The 23,755-nt window shown below is 43.4% G+C and overlaps 1 long non-coding RNA gene across 1 annotated transcript in view; it reads left to right on the top strand.

The window, feature by feature from the left end:
* LOC129705048 (uncharacterized) overlaps nt 1–23,755 on the top strand; it is a 203,194-nt gene that overhangs the window by 158,376 nt on the left and 21,063 nt on the right. Inside the window, exon 7 of the long non-coding RNA XR_008724842.1 lies at nt 19,819–19,921. This is a non-coding gene — a long non-coding RNA (uncharacterized LOC129705048). The remainder of the gene's footprint in view (nt 1–19,818; nt 19,922–23,755) is intronic.

Genomic DNA, 23,755 nt, shown 5'->3' with positions numbered 1-23,755 from the left:
CTCCTTACTATCTACAATTCTGCAATGTGGTTACTTAACCCAATGCAGAAGAGGTTTGCCTCTCAGAACACATCTTTTCTGAACGTGTAGGAAGGAACTGCGGATGCTGGTTTACACCGTAGACACAAAATGCGGTGAATCTGTGGAATTCATTGCTGGAGAAGGCTATGGAGGCCATGTCAATGGATACCTTTAAGCCAGAGGTACTGTAGATAGAATCTTGATTAGTACAGGTGTCAGGGATAATTGGGATAAAGCTGGAGAATGGGGATAAGAGGGAATAAAGATCAGCCATGATTGAATGGTGGAATAGATTTAATGGGCCAAATGGCCTGATTCTGCTTCTATCACTTATGAACATGAAAATGCTGGAGTAACCCAGCGGGACAGGCAGCATCTCTGGAGAGAAGAAATTGGTGACGTTTCAGGTCGAGATCCTTCTTCAGACTCCGGAGTCTCTTTTACACCACGACATTTACTAATCACTTTCTATGTTCAGGTAACAACGACAACAACAAATTGTGTCTCACTTTTGCTTTTGTAAAATGTCTGAGACTACCTCAGACAATATCAAGCAAAATTTAATTCTAAATCCCTTTAAAAAATATATTAGGCAAACCTGTAGAACATAGTAAAAATCTCACTCTTCTAAATGTTTACATTCATAACAATTTGCATCATATAAATGGAAGTTCAACAGTATCAAGCAGTTATTGAAATTATTGGAGCTATCATTAATATTTTAACAAAATTCAATTTTTAGTCTAGTTGCTGTAGATTACTTCACGTCATTCTGATTAAATGTGCAATTAGCATGGATTTTCAATTTCAGATATGAAATTAGTGGAAAGAAGCTTTCTATCTTTTACAGGGAAATGGAATGATTTCAAGGTGACAATTTGACCAGTGCTTGACAGAAAAAAACCCAATTGACAATAGATTAATATTCCCAGAATGTGTCCACTTTATAACTATATTTTAAAACATGTTCAGTCAAAGCTCAAACAAATTGTCTAATTAAAATGAAGTGTGTTTAGTTTAGTTTGGTTTAGGTTAGTTTAGAGATATAGGGTGGATACACACTCACCAGCAACCCTGATACACTAACACTATCCTACACACTAGGGACACTTTACAATGTTTGCCAAAGCCAATTAACCTCCAAACCCCGAGATCTTTGGAGTGTGAGAGGAAACCGGAGCATCCGGGGAAAACCCACGCAGGTTACGGGGAGAACGTACAAACTCCGTACAGACAGCATCCGTAGTCAGGATCGAACCCAGGTCTCTGGCGCTGTAAGGCAGCAACTCTACCGCTGGGCCACTGTGCCGCCCCCTTGTGTATTTGGTTATTGAAGTGTACCTGTGAAATATTATGCTAAAGATCAAAATTAAAAATATATAACAATAGATTTGAAGTTTGAGCCTAATCAGAATTCTAATTTAGATTTAACTGTATGGAGGATATATTTATTTGAAAAACAAAGTCGACAGCAGTAATAAAATGCGGATAAGATCCCTGAAAAGATCACAGGTCAGGCAGCATCTGCAAAGACATTAATAGAATTAACGTTTCAAGATAACTCATTTGAATGTTTTTATTTAATATGTCTAGCCTATGTTATGATGTGCAGTCAACCCTCGTTATCACAAACCATGGGGGGGGGGAGAGGGTGAATGGTGTCCGTTATTGCCAATTGACCGCTATAACAGAGTCAGGGATTATCAATGTGTAAGCAGTAGAAACAAACAACTGCAGATGCTGGTTAATACACAAAAGGATACAAAGTGCTGGAGTAACTCAGCAGGTCAGGCAACATCTCTGGAGAACATGGATCGGTGACGTTTCTGGTCGAGACCATTCTTCACACTCGCGGTCTGGAACTGGGCCTGGAATCCAGGTTAGTTGACGGCCCTGGCCTGGTGGTGGCCGGAGGAGAGGCAAGGGTCGGCGGAGTCGATGGTCACGGCCGGAGTGTGGGTGAAGGGTTGGCGATGGTGTTGGTGGTGACTGGCATGGCCTGGAAGTGGCCGAGGGAGTTGTGTGTGGGCCGGTCACCAATTTAGCCCAATATACGGGATGACCCGGCTAATACGGGACAGTTGGCAATCCTAATTGTAAGTAGCATGTATAAAGGAAACGGGCTCAGTAGTTCTGGTGGTGCCACCGAATACATGTATTGATCTAGTCAATAACAACGTCAATACACGACTCTCTGGCATGTCCTTTACATTGCACATCTTTTTAAACACTGGCTCATTAAGTTTGATCCTGGTGCCATTGATATCCAGTAATACAGGCCTTTACAGGCCTCACTGCTCTTAATAATAAAAAACTTTGTCAAACTCATCAGAATTGTCTTATGGGGAGGGGGGGGGGGGGTGTTCGAATCATGAACAGCAATGATAGAAGTCCTTGTATGTGTGGGGTGCACTCCAGAACCACAGAACATATAACAGTACAGCACAGGAAAAGGCCCTTTGGCCCACAGTGTCCATGCTGAACATGATGCCAATCAGCGCATACAACAAGTTTATCTTTCGTATATAGGACCATTGAGACCTGTGGGCAGCAGATATCATTCTATGACTAGGAAGGAATTGCAGACGCTGGTTTACACTGAAGATAGATGCAAAATGCTGGAGAAACTCAGCGGGGCAGGCAGCATCTCTGGAGAGAAGGAATGGGTGATGTTTCGGGTCGAGAACCCTTTTTCTGAAACGTCACCCATTTCTTCTCTCCAGACTTGCTACCGGTCCCACTGAGTTACTCCAGTATTTTGTATCATCCTTAGATATGATCCTACCTTTGGCAATTGGATGTAAACCAGTCAATGGATGGGGCAGTGGATAGATTTTATTTTTGTTTGTGTCAGTTTGCTCAATAAGGGCGACTATGAATACATTTGGGTGAATGTTGACTGCTTTTCCGTGGCACTGTGAAGTGTAGATGAATCAAGTAACCCAAGTTCCTCAGAGTTCCACAACTAAATAAAACATTGTCATAGTGTTTCAGTATCCAAGGCATCTACAAGGTCCTGTTATCTAATCACCTTTCTCCCTTTCGCTAACTCATTCAATTTGCTTTACCAGCTGATACATGCTTACAAATGATTTTAGTATATTTCAAACGTTAGACTTTAGAGATACAGTGTGGAAACAGGCCCTTCAGCCCAACCGGGTCCACACCAACCAGTGATACACTAACACACTTTCCTCTACACAAGGGACAATTGATAATTTTACCAAAGCCAATTAACCCTCGAACCTGCATGTGTATGGAGTGTGGGAGGAAACCGGAGCACCAGGAGAAAACCCACGCGGCCACAGGGAGAATGTACAAACTCTGTCCACACAGCTCCCCATCCCCTCCCGACATAGTCAGGATGGAACCCGGATCTCTGCGCTGTAAGGCAGCAACTCTACTGCTGTGCCACCGTGACGCCCTGCATGACACCAACAACCATTGATGCCATTTCCCTGCTCGGGGAGTGAATGCACTTGGACATTTTTGCCTTGTCGTTTGCCTTGATAAAAAAAAAAAGCAAATAGACGATTTTGCCCTTTATATATCAATCAGACGTTGACAGAAGAGGCAGTGATCCAGCACAACGGTTTTCCTATGTTTACTTGGGAGATCCCTGCAAGTCTGCCACTGAATTAAAAGAGGACTTGCATAGAATATCCTGGCAAAGCTCGTAATGAGAAAAGCAAAGTGTACTACAGTGGAAGTATGCTATGGTGAATATGTTGTAGATGCTTTCATAAGAGTACTAAAAATAAAGCATGTTATTGTAGGACGTGTTACAGCGGCAGTCAGCAGGAATGAAAAATAATAATCTGGTGCTGAAATTCAGCAGGGGTTGGCTTGATCTCCTGCTGAAGCTGCTGAAGTTATAACAGGAGATTGAGGGAACCCCTGTGGAATTTCAGGCCCTTTATGTTTAGGTGCTAAAGGCTTTGAAGACTTGAGTTTGTAGATTTCAAATACTGACAGTCCGCATTCTACACGTGCATTACTTTTGTGCGACGCGTTTTCTGATGTGAGCCGAGAACTAAGTGTTGTATTTAACAATTTTTTTACTGTTGTAATAAAAACATTTTTTTTTTTGATTCATGCACATAAACCAAGGTCTCATTTCTGAAAGATATCCGTGTGGGATAGAAAGACTTGTATTAGGTCCAAAGTGGAAGATTACTCAACTCCATTGATATGGAACACAATTGTATGGAAAAGGTAACTTCACTACAAATACCATTAAATAAGGCTCTGTTCAATCTTATAGGCTTTTCATTTGATGGCAATTGCTTCTTGAATTTTACAAACTATCACAGAGGCCACCATCGAAGAGATTTATTGTAGTCGTTGCCTCAAAAGGGCAGCCACCATAATCAGAGACCCACACCACCCTGGCCACACACTCATTGCACCCCTGCCATTGGGAAGAAGGTACAGGAGTCTGAAAACTGTAACGCCCGGGTTGAGGAACAGCTTCTTCCCTACAGCCATTAGGCTAATAAAACACTACAACCTCCAAATAAGCTCTGAACTACATAGACTATTATTGTTATTATCGTTCTATTATTGTTTGTTTGTTTTTTGCATGTACGTTTGTGTGCATGTGTGTGTGTATATATGTGTATATATATATATATGTGTGTGTGTGTGTATATATATATTATATATATATATATATACATACATACATATTTGTGTATTATATATATATATATATATATTATATATAATACTATTAAAACTGTGTGGCTGCTGGCTGCCTGGCTGCCTGTCTGACTTGTGGTTGCCAGCCTGTGGGTGCCAGCCTTTGATTCGTTGCCACGACAACACCCGACCCACAAACGCCCTGAATTTTCACATTTCGGTACAGATTTCACTTTCCATTACAAGTATTCACTCCTCATTAAATTTCGTTGTGTTTATGTACACAATTTTAATCAAATCCTTCGCCCCCCCCACTCACTCATTTTGTCGCCTCCTGCTGGCCAGCGACCATAACGGCTGCTAGCGCCCGCATCTCGCCTTAAAGACGCCATTTAAAAACAGCCGCACTGCTGATTCCTGAGCCGCTTGAGTTGGAGGACCGCGTCTCCCGTGGGGGCTACGGGTAGGTAACGGCTGCGTTGGGGGAGCAGACCCAATGGGTCTGCACTTGGTCTAGTATATATATATATATATGTACATGCATATGTAGATATACACTCACTGAACTTTTTTTCCCCCGTTTATTATATTGTTTACAGTTTACTATGTTTACATATTCTGTTGTGCTGCTGCAAGTAAGAATTTCATTCTTCTATCTGGGACATATGACAATAAAACATTCTTGACATGCGAAAATTACGACAAGAAACTTTCCCTTGAAGTGAAGCAAACAGTCCGCCTCAGCCTAGGCGTTTTCCCGATTGCCAAACACTCTAACTCCCCCTTCCATTCCCACAACTGGTCTTTCTGTCCTGGGTCTCCTCCACTGTCAGAGTGAGGCCCAATGCAAATTGGAGATACAGCACCTCATATTTCGCTTGGGCAGCTTACAACCCAGTTGTATGATTCTTGATTTCTCTAACCAAGTAACTCTTGCTTTCCCTCTCTGTCCTTCCTCCACCCTAGTTCTCCGACGAGTTTCACTGTCCTGATTAATTTAATCACCTCCTCCAAACCCCATTCTCCTGCCTTCTCCCTATAACCCCTGACACCCCTACTAATCTAAAATCTATCTACCTCTGCTTTAAAAGTATCCATTGACTTGGCCTCCACAGCCTTCTGCGGCAATGAATTCATTGCTTACGTTATTTTCTCCTGTTTCTCAGCAGAGCCCTTCCACTTTATTAGTGTCGTTCGATAGGATTGTGGGGATGGGAGCTTGGCAGTTGACCGGAGGTGATAACGTGCATAAGTATTCTTCGAGCATTGACATTTATATGTTGACAAACTTATTATTCGTACCACTTTTATTTGAAAAATAAGGTGGCTAGGGCAAGCTTATTTTCATTACTTTGAGCTCAAAATGCCCACACAAATCCTTTCATTTTGAGGGAACGTTTAAGGTGATATTTCAACATATTATCTATTTACCCCGGAGAAAGGTTCACAGGTACTTATGTCAATGGTGGGCACAGGCACACAGGATTAAGAGAATCTCTTGGAAATATCTAGAGTTTAACATGGAAGCGTTGCTTCACTGATATAAAATACTCTTTTGACCTTGCGAACACTTCTATTATGTTTACCGAATGCCTGTCAGTGATGATGGTGGCTCTTGGGGCCAGGTACCCGGATATCTCGACAACTGACTGATAAGAGCTTCCTTCCACTAATCTGTCGAGACACTCACCAGCAACACTTGAACCTTCTGGGAACCTGCGCTACAGTGTAAGCATGGAAAAGTACAAGTTTCAGATACTTGAGAACCTTTGCTTTATATGAATAATTGCAATGCATCTAGTGGTGTTAAATGTCCCAGATAGTGCGGCACGGTGGCGCAGCGGGTAGAGCTGCTGCCTTACAGCGCCAGAGACACGGAGCTTGTCTGTACGGAGCTTGTGCGTTCTCCCCGTGACCTGCGAGGGTTTTCTTCGAGATCTTTGGTTTCCTCCCACATTTCAAAGACGTACAGGTTTGTAGGTTAATTGGCTTGGTGTAAATGTACAATTGTCCCCAGGGTAATGCGTAGGGTAGTGTTAATGTGTGGACTCAGTAGGCCGAAGAGCCTGCTTCCATGCTATATCTCAAAACTAAACTGAGAGATCCATGCACTTTATTGTGATGGGAACTCAGTTCAGATAAGACCAGTCATACTACACTGACCAATGCAGATATCTTCAAAGAGCCTTGGTAGCTGAAACTTTTCACACAGACCTGAAAAAATCAGACGTTCTCAACAGGAATTAATTGCAATCTCCCTTACTTTACCTGTTCCCTCTTTGCCAATGAGCACAAGGGCTATCTTAAATTATCTCTTACTTCCAGAACAAAGGGTGGAAAACCTGTGTCAATTCATTGTCACAGACGGTGGTAGAGGCAAAGTCATTCAGTACTTTTAAAGTGGAGATTGCTAGTTTCTTGATTTGTAAGCGTGGTCAAAGGTTACGGGGCGAAGGCAGGAGAATGGGTCTGAGAGGGAGAAATAGATCAGCCATGATGGGAAGGCAGAGTGGACTCGATGGGCCGAATGGACTAATTCTCTTCCGTCTGATTTTGTGAAACAGTTACCAGCATCTTGCTTCATGATTCAGAAGACAAACACCATATCTCTAAATTAAATTACATAAAGGCAGAAACAAAAAGTCAACTCAAAATAGCATTCAAAACAGTCTCGCCTGAAATAGTTACAAATTCATTGCAATTTAAATTCCAGTCATCAGAGAGGACATCCTTATATGGCAGCAATGTTAGCCTACCTGCCAGATTAGAATAGGACTAGCGTTACTTGAGAAATAGTATATAATAGCTGATATAAATAATTATTTTTCACACCAGAAGAGATTTTGACAGTATTTAATGTCTGTAAGTACTTGCATTGGTCTAAATTTAAGGGACGTCTAAATTTGAATTTCCATGCATATTGAAGAAGCATCTCCCTTCTCTGTGTGTATTTGCAAAATGAACACTTAATCTGCCGTTGACTTCATTGTCATTCCCTCTCCCTCATAAGGTACTGGAGCACTTGAGATATCATCATTATTGTGATATTGGCTGTGTTCCCTTCACTCGAGTGCTGCTGAGTGAACTGAGAACAGCCTCTATCCTCCCAGAATGTCCACTTGTTAATTTGACGATTTGTGTGATTTTTGGTACAGAAATGAAGGAATATGATGAGATCATGATATTTTAAGTCAATATTTATTAAAAAATCAATCTAGATGAAAATCTGCTCATCCCTCTAATTACAGTAGATGAGGCAACGAGAGGTCAATGTTTAATTGCAAAAGTAATTACATGGAGCAGATAGCCAGTGACATTTGATTATCTAGTTGATTGATTAAAAACCCTACCTCATGGAGCAGATTGTCAGCTATGGGATTCGAGACAATAGACCAAATAAGAAAGTTGTCCTGTTAGCAATCATCAATTTCAAGGATAAAATTAAAGGAACTAAACACACTCCAATCTTTTTAAACCACAGACATGTGTGGATTAGGCCGCTGCTTGACTGAGATACAAAAGGCTTGCGTTTAGATATTTCAGGGAATGATGAATTGGTAAATGGAGGGAAAGATACATTAGTCCGTATTGAATGTAGACAAAAGATAGACACAAAAGGCTGGACTAACTCACCGGGTCAGCCAGCATCTCTGGAGAAATGGAATAGGCGACGTTTCGTGGTCGAGATGCTTCTTCGAATGTAGACATCCTGGGTTTTCTGCTTTCATGTGCCCCGAACCATTGTCTCCTCTTCATCTAAGATAGGCACAAAAAGCTGGAGTATCTTGGTGGGTCAGGCTGCATCTCTGGAGAAAAGCAGCTTCCCTCCAGAGATGCTGCCTGTCCCGCTGAGTTACTCCAGCATTTTGTGCCTATCTTCAGTGTAAACCAGCTGTTCCTTCCTATGCATTTCGTCTCCACTCTTTCTGCCATGTTCATTTGTTTCTTCCCACCAAACAAATAATGAGATGCATTTCATGCACACACACAGTTTTTAAACAAAGAACACCCATCTTATTCATTAACTAAGGTCTGCCTTTATAGTTTAATTTATGCTCATGTTATATTAGGACTTTTGGCTCATCAAGTCTACTCTGCCATTCAACCATTGCTAACCTATCTCTCCCTACTAACCCCATTCTCCTGCCTTCTCTCCATAACCCCTGACACCCATACAAATCAAGAATATGTCAATCTCGGCCTTAAAAATATCCATTGACTTGGCCTCCACAGCCGTCTGTGGCAATGAATTCCACAGATTTACCACCGTATGACTAAGGGAATTCCTCCTTATCTCCTTTCTTTTCTAGTTTAGGTAAGTTTTGAGATACAGTATGGAAACAGGCCCTTCGGCCCACCGTGTCTGCTCCATCCAAGGATCACCCCGTAGACTAGCTCTGTCTTGCACACTAGGGACAATTTACAGAAGTCAATTAACCTACAAACCTGCAAATTTTTTGGATTATGGGAGGAAACTGGAGCAGCCGGATAAAACCCACACAGCCACGGGGAGAATGTATAAACTCCGCATAGACAGCACCCTTAATCGGGATCAAACTCGGTTCTCTGGCATTAGAAGGCGGCAACTCTACTGCTACATCACTGTGTTATAGGGTGCAACTACATATTTGATAGCAGTACCCTGAGGCCAACTCCTTTATTTGCTCATCTAATTCATAGGATATAGGGCCAGTTAAAAGACGCCGATAAACTCTGTTGAATCCCTGTGCTGTTGTGGAAGACTAGACTACGATGCTGAGAGTTGTTTCAGATTGATGTTAAAGCACATGTGTTTCACAAAATAATGCAGCTTTCATAAGAAACAGGTAAGTGTTTTGAAAAAAAATGTCATTGTCTTGATGTATTGTTTATTACAGGGGTTTGAGGGGAGATACAGAACTTTTAGTGCCAGAGACCGGGCTTCGATGCCGAGTATGGGCGCCTGTCTGTACGGAGTTTGTACCTTCTCCCCGTGACTTGTGTCCAGGAAGCTCTGATTTCCTCCCACACTCCAAAGACGTACAGGTTCATAGGTCAATTGGCTTAGTATAAAGGTAGATTGTCCCTAGTGTGTGTGGGATAGTGTTACTGTGCGGGGATCGCTGGTCGGCGTGGACTCGGTGGGCCGAAAGGGGCTGTTTCCGCGCTGTATCTCTGTTGGTCTTGGCATCATGTTCGACACAGACATTGTGGGCCGAAGGGCCTGTCCCTGTGCTGTACTGTGCCGCGTTCTATGTCCACATTGGCTTCAGCTGCAGAGGCCCCAGGCCTCTACAACCACTGTAAATTATCACATATGTCCCTCACAGCATCAGGCAGTTCCCTCTGCAGGCAAGCACAAAGCAGCGGGACTTAATACATTTCTATGAAGTTTACCAAATTTGCAGGATCAGTGGGGAGGACCCAACAGGGAGATGCTCCCACTGCCTCCAGCACCTTTGAAGCTGCGGATGGTGGCGATACTTAGCATTCTGTTGATATTGCACCACCAGAACCCATCCAGTTAATCTCCACAGCAAAGATTAGTTTATTCGATTAATGCTATTCCACCGGGACCTTCTGGTTACTCCCTGGAAGCCCACGAGTGTATCTTATTCTAACCTTTTCCCGGCTAAGAGGGTTCAGAACAACATTTTTCTTTTGCTTCCCTTTTATATATTGGAAAATGAATTGAAAATGTATCCTCAAAGTCAAGGTTTTAAATATGAGATAAAGATCAGCACCCGGAGGACTTCTTTTTTTTGTTTAAACAATAAAAAAACACGAATGTGTTTGTTGTAAACTCTCATGTTAATCCCAGACTTTTGCCAATCCTACCTATCTGTTACCAAGGAACCACAGACCTTTGAAGTAAGGTTTTTTTTTCATTCTGAAGAGGGCAAACTCAGCTTCAGAAAATTATACCATGCAAAAAAATATCGTCCATGTTTCTGCTCAATGCAATGCAACGCAACGTTTTTCATGGGGCATTTTAAACTGTTCATGGCACAGATTTTGTACCATCAAGAAATCACCAGAAAGATAATTACAGATGGTTACAGTTAGTGTCATTCACCAAGGATTCAAGCTGAGCTATTGAATGTTGACTTTCTGTACTTTTATCTAAAGCCACTTTCCTACACAAAACAAGCCTTCCAAACAGCACCGTTCCACTTTTTTTTTTGCAAATTGAAATTTTTAGTTTTATTTTTAGAGATACAGCGCGGAAACCGGCCCTGCGGCCCACCGAGTCCACACCGACCTGCGATCCTCACACGTTAACGCTGCCCTACACACACACACACACACACACACACACACACACACACACACACACACACACACACACACACACACACACACACACACACACACACACACACACACACACACACACACACACACACACACACACACACGGGGGGACAATTTACAAAACATTTATACCAAGCCAATGAACCTACAAACCTTTGGAGTGTGGGAGGAAACTGGAGATCTCGGAGAAAACACACGAAGGTCACGGGGAGAACGTACAAACTCTGTACAGACAGCACCCGTAGTCAGGGTCGAGTCAGGGTCGAGCCCGGGTCTCCAGCGCTGTAAGGCAGTGGGTCTATCGTCACCATGCCAACCGCCTCTCACAAATTAACAATCATAGGAATAGGATCTTGGACTCCAACGGAAACAACAGCAAGTTACAAAGAACAGAAATGAGACGTAGTTACTACATTCTTCCTTTCTTCGTCCGCCCCCCCCCCCACCCCAACATCAGTCTGAAGAAGGGTCTCGACCCGAAACGTCACCTATTCCTTCGCTCCATGAATACTACCTCACGCGCTGAGTTTCTCCAGCATTTTTGTCTACATTCTTAAACACACATGTTTGTCCAATATCAGTATTTTATCATGTGTTATGAATCCGTTCATTGATTAAAATACTCATGTTGTATTAATGATTAAAGCTTTATGACTAATAAATGTGAAATTAAAGCTTTAGACTTTTAGAGATACAGCGCGGAACCAGGCCTTTCTGCCCACCAAGTGCGTGCCGACCAGTGATCACCCCGTACACTAACACAACACACACTAGGGACAATTTATAATTTACAGAAGGCAATCAACCTTCAAACCTGTACCTCTTTGGAGTTTGGGATGTAACCAGAGCACCCGGAGAAAACCCACGTGGTCACAGGGAGAACGTACAAACTCCAAACAGCACCCTTAGTCAGGATCAAACCCGGGTTTCTGGTGCTGTAATGCCCCTGTCCCACTTAGGAAACCTGAACGGAAACCTCTGGAGACTTAGTGCCCCACCCAAGGTTTCCGTGCGGTTCCCAGAGGTTGAAGGTGTTTGCTGGCGGTTGCAGGTATTGGAAACAGGTAGGGAGACTGACAAAAACCTCCGGGAACCGCACAGAAACCTTGGGTAGGGCGCAAAGTCTCCAGAGGTTTCCGTTCAAGTTTCGTAAGTGGGACAGGGGCATAAGGCAGCAACTCTACCACTGCACTACCATGCTGCCAGTGTGCTTGTAGACCACTTACAGATTATATTCCCTTTGGTGTCAATTCAACAATATTTCTGCCAGGTTACACAGAAAAGCTGGAGAAACTCAGCGGGTGCAGCAGCATCTATGGAGCGAAGGAAATAGGCAACGTTTCGGGCCGAAACCCTTCTTCTGCCATATTGAAAATGTATATATTTCAAATATCATTCATATTTTTGTCACCGTAACAATTTAAAATTGAAGGACTTTAAGTTCATTTAATTAGACATAACTACCTGATTCTCCTAATAATATTTTGTAAGGTTTATAACAAATTTTTGCAACATTGAATGTAGTTACATTTCAATAATAATGCAAATTATTTTAAGAAAATGCTCTCAGCGTAGTATTTATGGTGTATTTCTTAATGCACTATTAGACTCTAAAAGGACAGGCAAGCAGTCTAATCATATTCCAAAGTGGGTTCCTAAAGTTAATTAACAAATGTTCAGCATATTATGGAATATTAAGCCTTAAGGTACTCGGAACAAGAAGGAAATGAGTTAGAAAGTAATTGGGACCTGATGTATATTGAAATGGAGTATATAGAAGTTGCAATGAAACATGATATTTGACCCGACGAGACTGCATTATAATCGCAATCTGGAGGGCAACTTGCAGTAAGCAGATGGTTGGGAACTTGAAAGGGAGGGATCTGAAAGAGAAGGTCAGATGGGACACTCAGTGAAATGCTCAGCATCGATAAGAAAGATTAAATGGAAGTGGCTGCAGAGGAACAACGTTAGAATGAATGAATGGCCAAAGATAGGCATTCATCTGCTGTCCGTGTGGAAGCTACGGATCACAAGGGGAGCCTGGCACTGGCCAGATGTGCTACAGAGCCTCCACAAGGCATTCCAGGAAGACTGCAGCTGTACCATGTTGATATCTGCGCAGTCAAACAAGATGGGTTGTGAAATCTACAATCTGCCAAGAAAAGAATGCCCCAGGCATCAGCAAGGGAACTCTGCAATGACAGTGAACCAAAATCCAAGCACTGATTCTCCCGTGAATGCTGTTTCTTCGTAGGCACATAAAGCTGGAGTAACTCAGCGGGTCAGACAGCATTTCTGGAGAAAAGGAATATGTGATGTTTCGGGTCGAGACCCTTCTTTACACCCCTCTCGACCCGAAACGTCATTGATTCCTTTTCTCCAGAGATGCCGTCTGACTTCTCCTGAGATGCTGCTTTTGTGTCTATCTTCGGTTTAAACCAGCATCTGCAGTTCTTTGGGTTCTAAATTGGACAAAGCCCTCTATTCTGCCTTGCAGAGTGTATGGGCATAGTTTAAGGAAAGGAATGAACGGCTCACTCCCACTCTAGAAGTGTTTGTCCATGGTTTGCTCAAACAGATCTCGAGCCAGCGTTAAAGGAGAAACTCAACATTAGGCAGCATCTTTGGAGAACATGGATAGGTGACGTTTCCATGTCCGAACCTATCTTCAGACCCGTCTCGACCTGAAAGGTCAGCTATCCATGTTCTCCTGAGATGTTACCCGACCTGTTGAGTTGCTCCAGCACTTTGACGACAGAATTGTCCATTTATTGTGTGCCGCACCACCTTAAGGCTGTAAGGCTGCAGCCAGCACTGCACAGAGCATCCAGAAACGTTGCAGACTGTGGCGTTTTCATCCTGCTGCTACATCGCCGTGAGAATATTGATGAATTTTCTAGCCGGTTTAACACTCATTAGTCACTTGCCTGATATCTGCGTGCAATGGGACCTGACTGATGTTCACAATGTTCTTTCCGGCAGTCTAGAATGAATCAAAATCCGTAGAGGTTGGTGCTGGAATGACCTTGGCAGTCACCGACAGCACTGTACATGGTTTGGTTTACTTTAGTTTAGTGATAGAGCACGGAAACGCCTTTCGGCCCACCGAGTCCGCGCCAACCAGCGATGCCCACGCACTTTCACTCTCCTACGCACTCAACGGATAATTTTTTACATTGATACCAAGCCCAATTAACCTACAAACCTGTACGTTTTTGGTGTGTGGGAGGAAATTGAAGCGCCCGGAAAAAACCCACGTGGTCACGGGAAGAACGTACAAACTCTGTGCAGACAGCACTCGTAGTCAGGATCGAACCCATGTCTCTGCGCTGTAAGGCAGTAACTCTACTGCTTTAAAGCATTTGTGAGGCATAGTTTGCAGCATGTGAGATTTCACTGCAACACGTGGTTGGGATCGGACCCAGGTTCGATCCCAACCACGGGATTTTCCTCCGAGATCTCCTGTTTCCTCCCACACTACAAAGACATAGAGGCTAGTAGGTTAATTGGCTTGGTATAAATGTAATTTGTCCCTATTGTATGTAGGATAAGTGTTAGTGTGCGAGCATCGCTGGTCGGCATGGACTCGGTGGGTGGGTCGAAGAGCCTGTCTCCGCGCTGTATCTCTAAACTAAACTAAACATCCCCGATGAAACCTTCACTCACAGATTTCATTGCACAATCAATCTCGTCACATCCTATCCTTTGTTAAAACGGTGCAAATTCAAAGGTGGACACGTTTCCATAAGGATTTTTCCATTGCAGTGCCTGCTCGCAGCCACTATGTTGGCTCAATAGAAAGTATTGAAATCCATTAAAAGAACACAGACTCACTAACTCACGCCAGACACATATGTGAATCTCACCGTGTTTTGTGAAAGCAGTGACCAATAATACCGTACGGGCATTGACATCCATACGTAAGCCAGAATTATGAAACTGTGTGCTTCTCGTGTCAAGGTGGGTGGAGAAATCTTATCAATATGTAAATCACACCATATTGTAATGAAGTCTGGCCTATTTCTGGTGAAAGAAGTGTACAAAATTCATGTTATTGTCCCATGTTAGTGCACATCTCGTATGTGTATGTGACAAATAAACTTGACTTGACTTATGTGTGAAGATTAAATACAACTGATCTCCATCTATATTCCTGTTCTGTTACACACAATTGCACTCATTTACGGGTGTAAGAGGAACCAAATTAGGATCATATACTGTCTGTATTAGTATCTTTCTAGTTTAGTTTAGAGATACAGCATGGAAACAGGCCCTTCGGCCCACCGAGTCCGTGTCGACCGTTGATCACCCGTACACTAACACTGCCCTTGGGGCAATTTACAATTTTACCAAAGCCAATTAACCTACAACACTGCGAGTGTGGGAGGAAACCCTGAAAGGACCCATGAAGGTCACGGGGAGAGCATACAAACATTGTACGGACAGCACCCGTGGTCAGGATTGAATCCGGGTCCCTGGCACCGTGAGGCAGCAACTCTACCGTTGCGCCACTGCGCCTCGTACACATTCGTTATTCTTACCTTTTTATCCCCAGTTTCTTTGTAGTTATTGCGATTGTATGTGGTCCATACGGTTGATACGGAGAAAACCAAGAGAGCAAACCACTGTTTATCTTGCTACTTTTTTTCACATCTTTCATTCATTTGGTCTATATCTATATCACCATCTATATCTCTATATCACCGTCTATATCTCTTGTTTGCCTCAGTTTGAAGAAAGGTCTCGACCCGAAATGTCACCTATACCTTTCCTCCAGAGATGCTGTCTGACCCGCTGAGTTACTCCAGCATTTTGCGTCTATAAACCATTGGTCAACATGGTGGGAATAACAGTGAGATTTTTTTTTAAACGATAAAGAGTATTTTCGATGAGTACACTCAGCAACTGCAGACTCATGAACTGATGGCGGAAAATCCCCTGTGCAGGAAGGAACTGCAGATGCTGGTTTAAACCGAAGATAGACATAAAATGCTGGAGTAACTCAGCGGGACAGGTAGCATCTCTGGAGGGAAGGAATGGGTGACGTTTCGTGTTGACCCTGCTCTGAGTTACTCCAGCATTTTGTGGAAAACCTCCTTGCTCCTCTTTCGGGGTCTGAACGATCGTTATCTATTGTTAAGGTTGTTCTGGTAACGATTTTCTCACCCTCCATACTGTAGCCTGCAAAACCAGACATAATATCACTAGCCTCTTGATTACATTAGTGAGGCATTACTACAGGGTCAAGTTCCACTTGAGATTAACCTTCCATGTTCTTCAGTCTCTTCCAGTTAGTGTCGAACAGTTTTGAAAAATTGTTTGCTGTTAATCCCAGACAAAAATAATTTCATTACAACGAGGAAGTTTCAGTTAAGGTTGTGAATGATTTAGTATAATTACACACGGATGCGTTTCACGGTAAAATGACCACATAATACCTTCAGTCTGGGTAGAAAGCAGGATGGGACTGACAGATGAAACACAAGACAAAAGCTCTATTTGGGTCCCGGTGAGCACTTAAAAGGTTAAATCAATAATCAGGTAATCTATGATTGTAGTACAAATGGAAGATTGGATTTGTCTACCTCTGATTTATTTTAATTTGTCATAGATGAATATAAGTGACCTCCTCCTGTGGAACGGCACTTTGTATCTTGGTGGCCTTGGTCTTTTGTTTACCACCTCAGCTCATCCTGCTATGATACACAAGTCATTGTCCATAAAACCAAATCAATTACATCTTGTCCTTTCTCTTTTTTTCTGTTTCCCTCCTTGCTGCCTCTCTCCACAATGGTGTTTGGGAAAACGACTAATCCCTTCACAATGCGCTCCTAGGACTCCAAATCTGTAAGTACCAGTGGGATAAAGCCACGCTCAGTGAAACCTCCCTCTCCGACTAACTCAGCTAAGCTGATTGTTGCAGAAGGAAAAGTCAAAAATCCACAAGGGTCTGCCTGATCACGTTGCATTTTGTATTTCCTTCAGGTTTTTCTCCATGTTAACTCGAAAAATCTTGTGTAAAATGATGTTTGGATTTTTGATGAGAGTAATTGGGCGGGACGGAAGCCAAGTCAAGTGTCGGGAGAGTCAAGTGTCGGGAGAGTCAGGAGTGTTTTATTGTCGAATGTCCCAGATGGAACAATGAAATTCCTACTTGCAGCAGCACAACTGAATATGTAAACATAGCACACTGTAAACAATGTAATGAACGAGAAAAAAACCTCACTGTGTAAATTGAAAGATTCTAGGGAGAATAACCAGAGATTAGGTTTAGGTTTATTATTGTCTGGTGTTCTGAGGTTTGGTTTAGTTTAGTTTATTGTCACATGTACTGAGGGTACAGTGAAAAATTTGTGCTGCGTGCTAACCAGTCAGCGGAACGACAATACATGATTACAATCGAGCCGTCCACAGTGTACAGATACATGATAAGGGAATGACGTTTATTGTAAGATAAAGTCCGATTAACGAGAGTCCGAGGGTCCCCAATGAGGTAGATAGTAGTTCCGCACTGCTCTCCAGTTGTTGGTAGGATGGTTCAGTTGCCTGATAACTGCTTGGAAGAAACTGTCCCTGAATTTGGAGGTGGCCGTTTTCACATTTCTATACCTCTTGCCTGATGGCAGAGGGGAGAAGGGGGAATAGCCAGGGTGTGACTGGTCCTTGATTATGCTGGTGGTCTTGCCGAGGCAGCGTGAGGTGTACGTGGAGTGCAGAGGAAAGCTGTTTTTGACTTTAGGTGTAATACCATACCTAAAGTCAAACACGGGTACTATAGTTAGAACAAAGGGGAAAATACAGAATGGCGATGCGAGGGTGTGGATTGAATACTGAACATAGATAAGTTGAGGGTAATATTTTTGGTGGGAGGAAGGGGATGAAAGGTTTGGTCCCTCACCAACCTAGTTCTCTTACTGGTTTCACTGGCCTCCTGATTAACTTTACTGTTCGTATGCTTCGTCTCCTGCCCCACAACCAATAGTCATTGTACAATTCACTGGACAGTGGGCAGATCTGCACGGGAAGGTAGACGCTCCCGCCCCCACGAGTCTCGGGCAGATGGAGCTCGTCAGCCTGGGAAGGCAGTCCATCTAGGAGATGGAACACTCTGATTTAAAACCTCCACTGCCTTGTGGCCATATCCAGTCATGGAAAAGGCTCCAGGAGTAAATCTCAAGAAAAACCTCAAGAAGTTTCCACTCCGGCTGCCTGCCCGCGGCCAACGTTTACCGAGGGCGCGGCATGGACTTACCATCGGGAGCAGGGTCCCTCGCTGGGGATCGTTGGAGGGGAGCTTCGAATTCGACTGCCGGCCCTGCGGTCTGCGGTGTTTCTGGGTGCGGCACGAACTCTAAATCACCGACCGCTGGCCTGCGGCCTACACCAACCTGAAGCCGCGGTTGATTACTAGGTCGATGGAGTAAGTGACAACAGCTTGATGTGAAAAGGAGACAAAAAAGGAGCCGGATAAGGAAAGAAGAGGAAGAGTGAGGAGTCAAACCAAAGGAAAGGATATGGGTGGAGGAGGACAGGAGGGTTGGGGCGGGTCGGGGAAAGAGGGGGGAATAAAACGGAAACGGGAGACCCGGGATATGAGATGAGTGTACGGAGGAGGGAAAAAAAGTAGCAAGTTGATTGAGTGTGGGAGAAATGTATCCACACTAAGATGGTGGCGGGCGGTGGGAGGGGCAGGGCAAAGAGACCCAAAACATTACCAGTCCGTTGCCTCCACGGATGCTGCCTGACCTGCTGAGTTCCTCCAGCGCTTTGCGTTTTGCTGAAGATTCCAGCAATGGTGCGGCATGGTGGTGCAGCGGGTAGTGCTGCTGCCTCACTCACCGCGCCTTAGACCCGGATCCAATCCCAACCTAGGCCAAGTCAATGGACATTTTTAAGGCAGAGATAGACAGATTCTTGATTAGTACGGGAGTCAGGGGTTATGGGGAGAAGGCTGGAGAATGGGGTGAGGAGGGAGAGATAGATCAGCCACGATTGAATGGTGGATTAGACATGATGGGCCGAATGGCCTAATTCTGCTCCTATCATTTATGAACTTACGAACTGATGACCTTCAGCCCACCAAAAAATGGGATGATTTTATTTTGCTGCATTCAGGTCAAATTGTAGAATGTTTATGGAAGAACGTCATGATTTTAGTCCAGTCTAAGATTAAGGATAAAAGGGAGATCAGTTCTTTGAGCATTCCCTGAGAGTTTAGTTTTAAAGGAGTGCAGTGGTAAACCTATCCGCAAAGCTGCTTGCGATCATTCCAGCAGCACAGGAGTGAGTGAAGTTGATCCTTTCTGGTTGAAATTCAATCAAGGGCATTAAAGTGTAAACCAGTTGGAAAAACAAAGAGCTGAGGGAAATCAGATGTGTAAACAACAACAAACATGTACTTTGTAATCTTCTTAGAGAAATTAATGAAGGGAGAAAACCCCTTGTGCTTGAACGGATAATGGTCCACTGCGGCCATGTAACAGCCCTGGGAGGATCAGTGTGGAGGTGAGAACGAAGCAGACTAGATTAAAATAAACCCTCACGGGAATAAAAGAAAAATTAGGAGAGAGGATCGCAGCCAACTCATTCACACATCCAAAAAAAAAAAAAATTGCCGGATTCAGCAGCAGAGACCTCCGTTTATTTATACTGGAATTCACAACAGAGACTGTAACACTGACACAGTCAGCTTCATAGGTCTGCTAGATTTCACTATTTAAACAAGAACGGTTCCTTGGAGTTTGACTGCAACGTAAATAAAGGATTTATCCAGTGCAAATATCTCCCTCTCATAGGAATTAAGCCTTTGGGTTGAAAATGTAGTTACCTTATAGCATTTTCCTTTGTTTTTGCTCCAAGCCACTTGCATTCCCCTGACATCTAGTGATATTGCACGTCCTGGTGGACAAGCGGAGGCTACGAAGCAAGATTCACTCTCTCACGAATCACGCAAACAAAGGAGGTAAGGTCGTGTTTTTCTAATGATGATGTCTTTAATCTGCCTTTTGATCTAACAGGCTGCGTCCCAAAAAAAAGTTTGATGCGGGCCGGTGGAAGTGTTGAGAGATCAGTGTTACAAGGAAATAAATGTTGATTTTTTGATTATAAGGTCTCAGATAAGAAACAGTGAATTGTTATTCCCGTAGAAGCCTCTGCAAGGAGGTCTTCGTTAGTTCTAGTTATCAAGTAATTGTTTCAATCCCGGCCAATCCCAAATTATTTACAGACCAGTTGGGGTGGTATGGTGGCGCAGCGATAGAGTTGCTGCCATGCAGTGCCAGAGACCCGGGTTCGATCCTGACTTTGGGTGCTGTCTGTACGGAGTTTGTACGTCCTTCCTGTGACCGCGTGGTTTTCCCTCCGGGTGCTCCGGTTTTCTCCCACATCCCAAAGACGTACAGGTTTGTAGGTTAATTGGTTTTGGTATAATTGTAAATTGTCCCTAGTGTGTAGGATAGTGCTAGTGTACGGGCTGATCGCTGGCCCGCACCGACTCGGTGGGCCGAAGGACCTGTTTCCGCGCTGCATCTCTAAAGTTTAAAGCCGGTCGCAGTTATTTCTGTCGGCAAAATGCATTTAGCCAAGACTGAACAGGATGAAGAAAGATTTTGACCCGAAACGTTGAATATCCATGTTCTCCATAGATGCTGCCTGGCCCTCTGAGTTACTCCAACACTTTGTGTCCTTCAGTGTATTAGCCAACATCTGCAGTTTCCTGTTTCTACAAATAAAGTCAGATAGCTTAGCACAATTCATACCATTGCCCTGCTTTTCTGAAATGGTAAATGCGTATTTATGATCGAAGGTTGTATTTAAGAAGGAATTGTATTTCACTGTATTTAAGAAGGAACTGCAGATGCTGGAAAATCGAAGGTAGACAAAAGTGCTGGAGAATCTCAGCGGGTGCAGCAGCATCTATGGAGCGAAGGAAATAGGCAACGTTTCGGGCCGGAAAAGGAAATAGGCAACGTTTCGGGCCGAAACCCGTAAGGGTTTTGGCCCGAAACGTTGCCTATTTCCTTCGCTCCATAAATGCTGCTGCACCCGCTGAGATTCTCCAGCACTTTTCGCATTTCATTGTACCATATGACAAAGTACCATTGAAACAATCTTTTCTTTTTAATTTAGCAAACCAAAGCTGAGCAATTGCGGTAAGTCTTTTAGCCAAGATATTCCATGAGATTTTTATTACTCTTCAGGCATTTTTTAAAATATGAAGCAAACTATATGGGCACGGCGGTGCAGCGCTTGAGTTGCTGCCCTACAGCGCCAGAGACCCAGGTTCGATTTTGACTACAAGTGCTGTCTGTACGGAGTTTGCACGTGATCTGCATGGGTTTTCTACAGGAGCTCCGGTTTCCTCCCACACTCCAAAGACGTGCAGGCTTGTAGGCTAATTGACTTCGTTAAAAATTGTTAATTGTCCCTAGTATGTAGGATAGCGCTTGTGTGCGGGGATCGCTGGTTGGCGCAGACTCGGTGGGCCGAAGGGCTTGTTTCTGCTCTGTATCTAAGCTTTAACTAAACTAAGCAAGTGACCCGCGTGGCCTAAACTAAGCAAGTGACTCCGGTTTCACTCCCACACTCCAAAGATGTACAGGTTTTTGTCGGCTAATTGGTTTGGTAAAAATGGCTTTTAAAAAATTGTCCCTCGTGTGTGTGTGTGTGTGTGTGTGTGTGTGTGTGTGTGTGTGTGTGTGTGTGTGTGTGTGTGTGTGTGTGTGTGTGTGTGTGTGTGTGTGTGTGTGTGTGACAGACAGCGTGTGTGTTTGTGTGTGTGTGTGTGTGTGTGTGTGTGTGTGTGACAGACAGCATGTGTGTATGTAGGATGGTGCTAGCATGCGGGGATCGCTGGTCGGCACAGGCTCGGTGGGCCTGAAGGATCTGTTTTCCGCGCTGTATCTCTAAAACAAAACTAAACCCTATTAAACACAACAACACACAGCCCTTGTAAAGACCATATGGGCAGCAAGCTACTTGATGTGGCTACCACTGCCCTGCTTGTCATCCCCAATCATGTTTAGTATAATCCTTGTTTTAATTTACTGTGCTTGTATGGCTCCAATCTTGCCAGTGCATCCCTTCGGGTCCCTCATTCCTGCCATTTATGACAAGGAGAATGCAACGCCACAATTATTCATCCGCTAAGGTGACAGAGAAGGGCTCTGACTGGGAATATGTTTTCAGGAGCTCAGTATCTTAATGTCAGTTGCTTAAACACTTTGCAGTTACAAGTAATTCTTCGGAGACCATTTTATTAATATGTTGATCTGAGAAGCGATTAGGCTTGGTATACATGAATAAGTATATTTATTTCAGGAGAGATAATCTTTCAGGCGGGATGGCGTGAATAGGCCCCTATAGTGTGTCGTCGCTATATTATTTTAATGTATTTGTTTGTGTGTTTTTATTCCGAGTTGACTTTCTGGCGGGCTTGTTTTTTTGTTTATTTGCACGATTATATCTGTGGCTTATTTCACACAATGATGTAAAGTGCAGTCAGTAAAAACATACCAAGTCTCAAGTGCAGTATTCAGCTTCCTCATGCCATGATGTATTACATTTGCCACGGTCAGAGTGGTTTCAACAATGCCTTTCATTTTCTTCTGCTCCGAAACCATTTTCCTTTCTGCGGGACCTATTCTCCGCGCCTTCTCTTGCCTTTTCAGGATATCATTTGCAATTTAAAGCTCACCTGGTGTTCCCACTGACAATAGGCTTCAGCGTGAAATGGCTCAAGGCTTGCCTGCATGCCTAATGAGGTTGATGTTCAGCTATTTAGCTTCTTTGTCCCACCATAATATCTACTTAATGCAACTCAATGGGAGTGGATTGTCGGGAGCGTTAAAGATTCTATTAAGTCTTTACAAAAGCCACTCCATTCTGCGACCAACTCTATAGTGGTGGCAGCATAAAATTTAAGAAGGCAAGAGTGAGAACAAGTGGCGCAAATGAGGCCCTAAAAAGAAAAAATTAAAGAAAGTTTGTCACACAAAAAAATAAGACCCTTTAGCTACAAGATTATGGTGATTGTCCGACACAGTGCAGAATTTTGCAGCATTCAGAGTTTCCATTCACCAGGTTTAAAGTTAAGCGCTATTATATGCATCAGCCCTTTCAACCTCCTTTCATTATTTGCATTTCACTTTAAATGTTTCTAAATCTGATGAGGCCAAAGGGCAGCAGGAAAAGAAGAATAAAGCAAATATGGATTAATTCACAAACTGGGCTACGCCGGTTATTTTTTTTCTGCAGAAGATTATTTTAACTCTGACCTCGTGGAATAACAACAGAACTCACACACACACAAACTTTTTTTTAAATTCAGGCCTTTAAAAAAAAAATGTTTTTCCTTGTGGGATTTTGTTGGACAGGGATGGTACCGGCCATTGGACTTGAAAAGTAGGGTGTAGTACAGCAAGGGTTTCACACAGTTGGCTGGGACTTGGCTTGAAGAGGGGAGTATTAAGCTTTCTTTTCAGCCAAGCTCAAACACTCCATTTGGCCACCCGAAAGGCTCAGTGCGTTTGTTCAACTCGCTGTCAGCTGATTAGGCTTCGTGAAGCAGAAGTAACGACATCAATAGTGTAAACCAGCACCACTTGAGAGTATTACATTTCATTTCATGCTTGACTTAATCAAAACTGGGGGAATGAAATTTACACCTTTTTGATGTTCTTTTCCCTGCTGTTTAAGAGAAAAAATCGTGGCCCTTTTGATCTTCACAAGGACCTACTAAATGACCAAATATGCCAAGCTACCAGGAGCAGAAGGCTGCCAGGATGTGTCAGGTCAA

Source organism: Leucoraja erinacea, chromosome 17, assembly GCF_028641065.1.
Source record: "Leucoraja erinacea ecotype New England chromosome 17, Leri_hhj_1, whole genome shotgun sequence".
Lineage (NCBI taxonomy): Eukaryota > Metazoa > Chordata > Chondrichthyes > Rajiformes > Rajidae > Leucoraja > Leucoraja erinaceus.
This window is presented reverse-complemented; position numbering and strand designations above follow the sequence as displayed.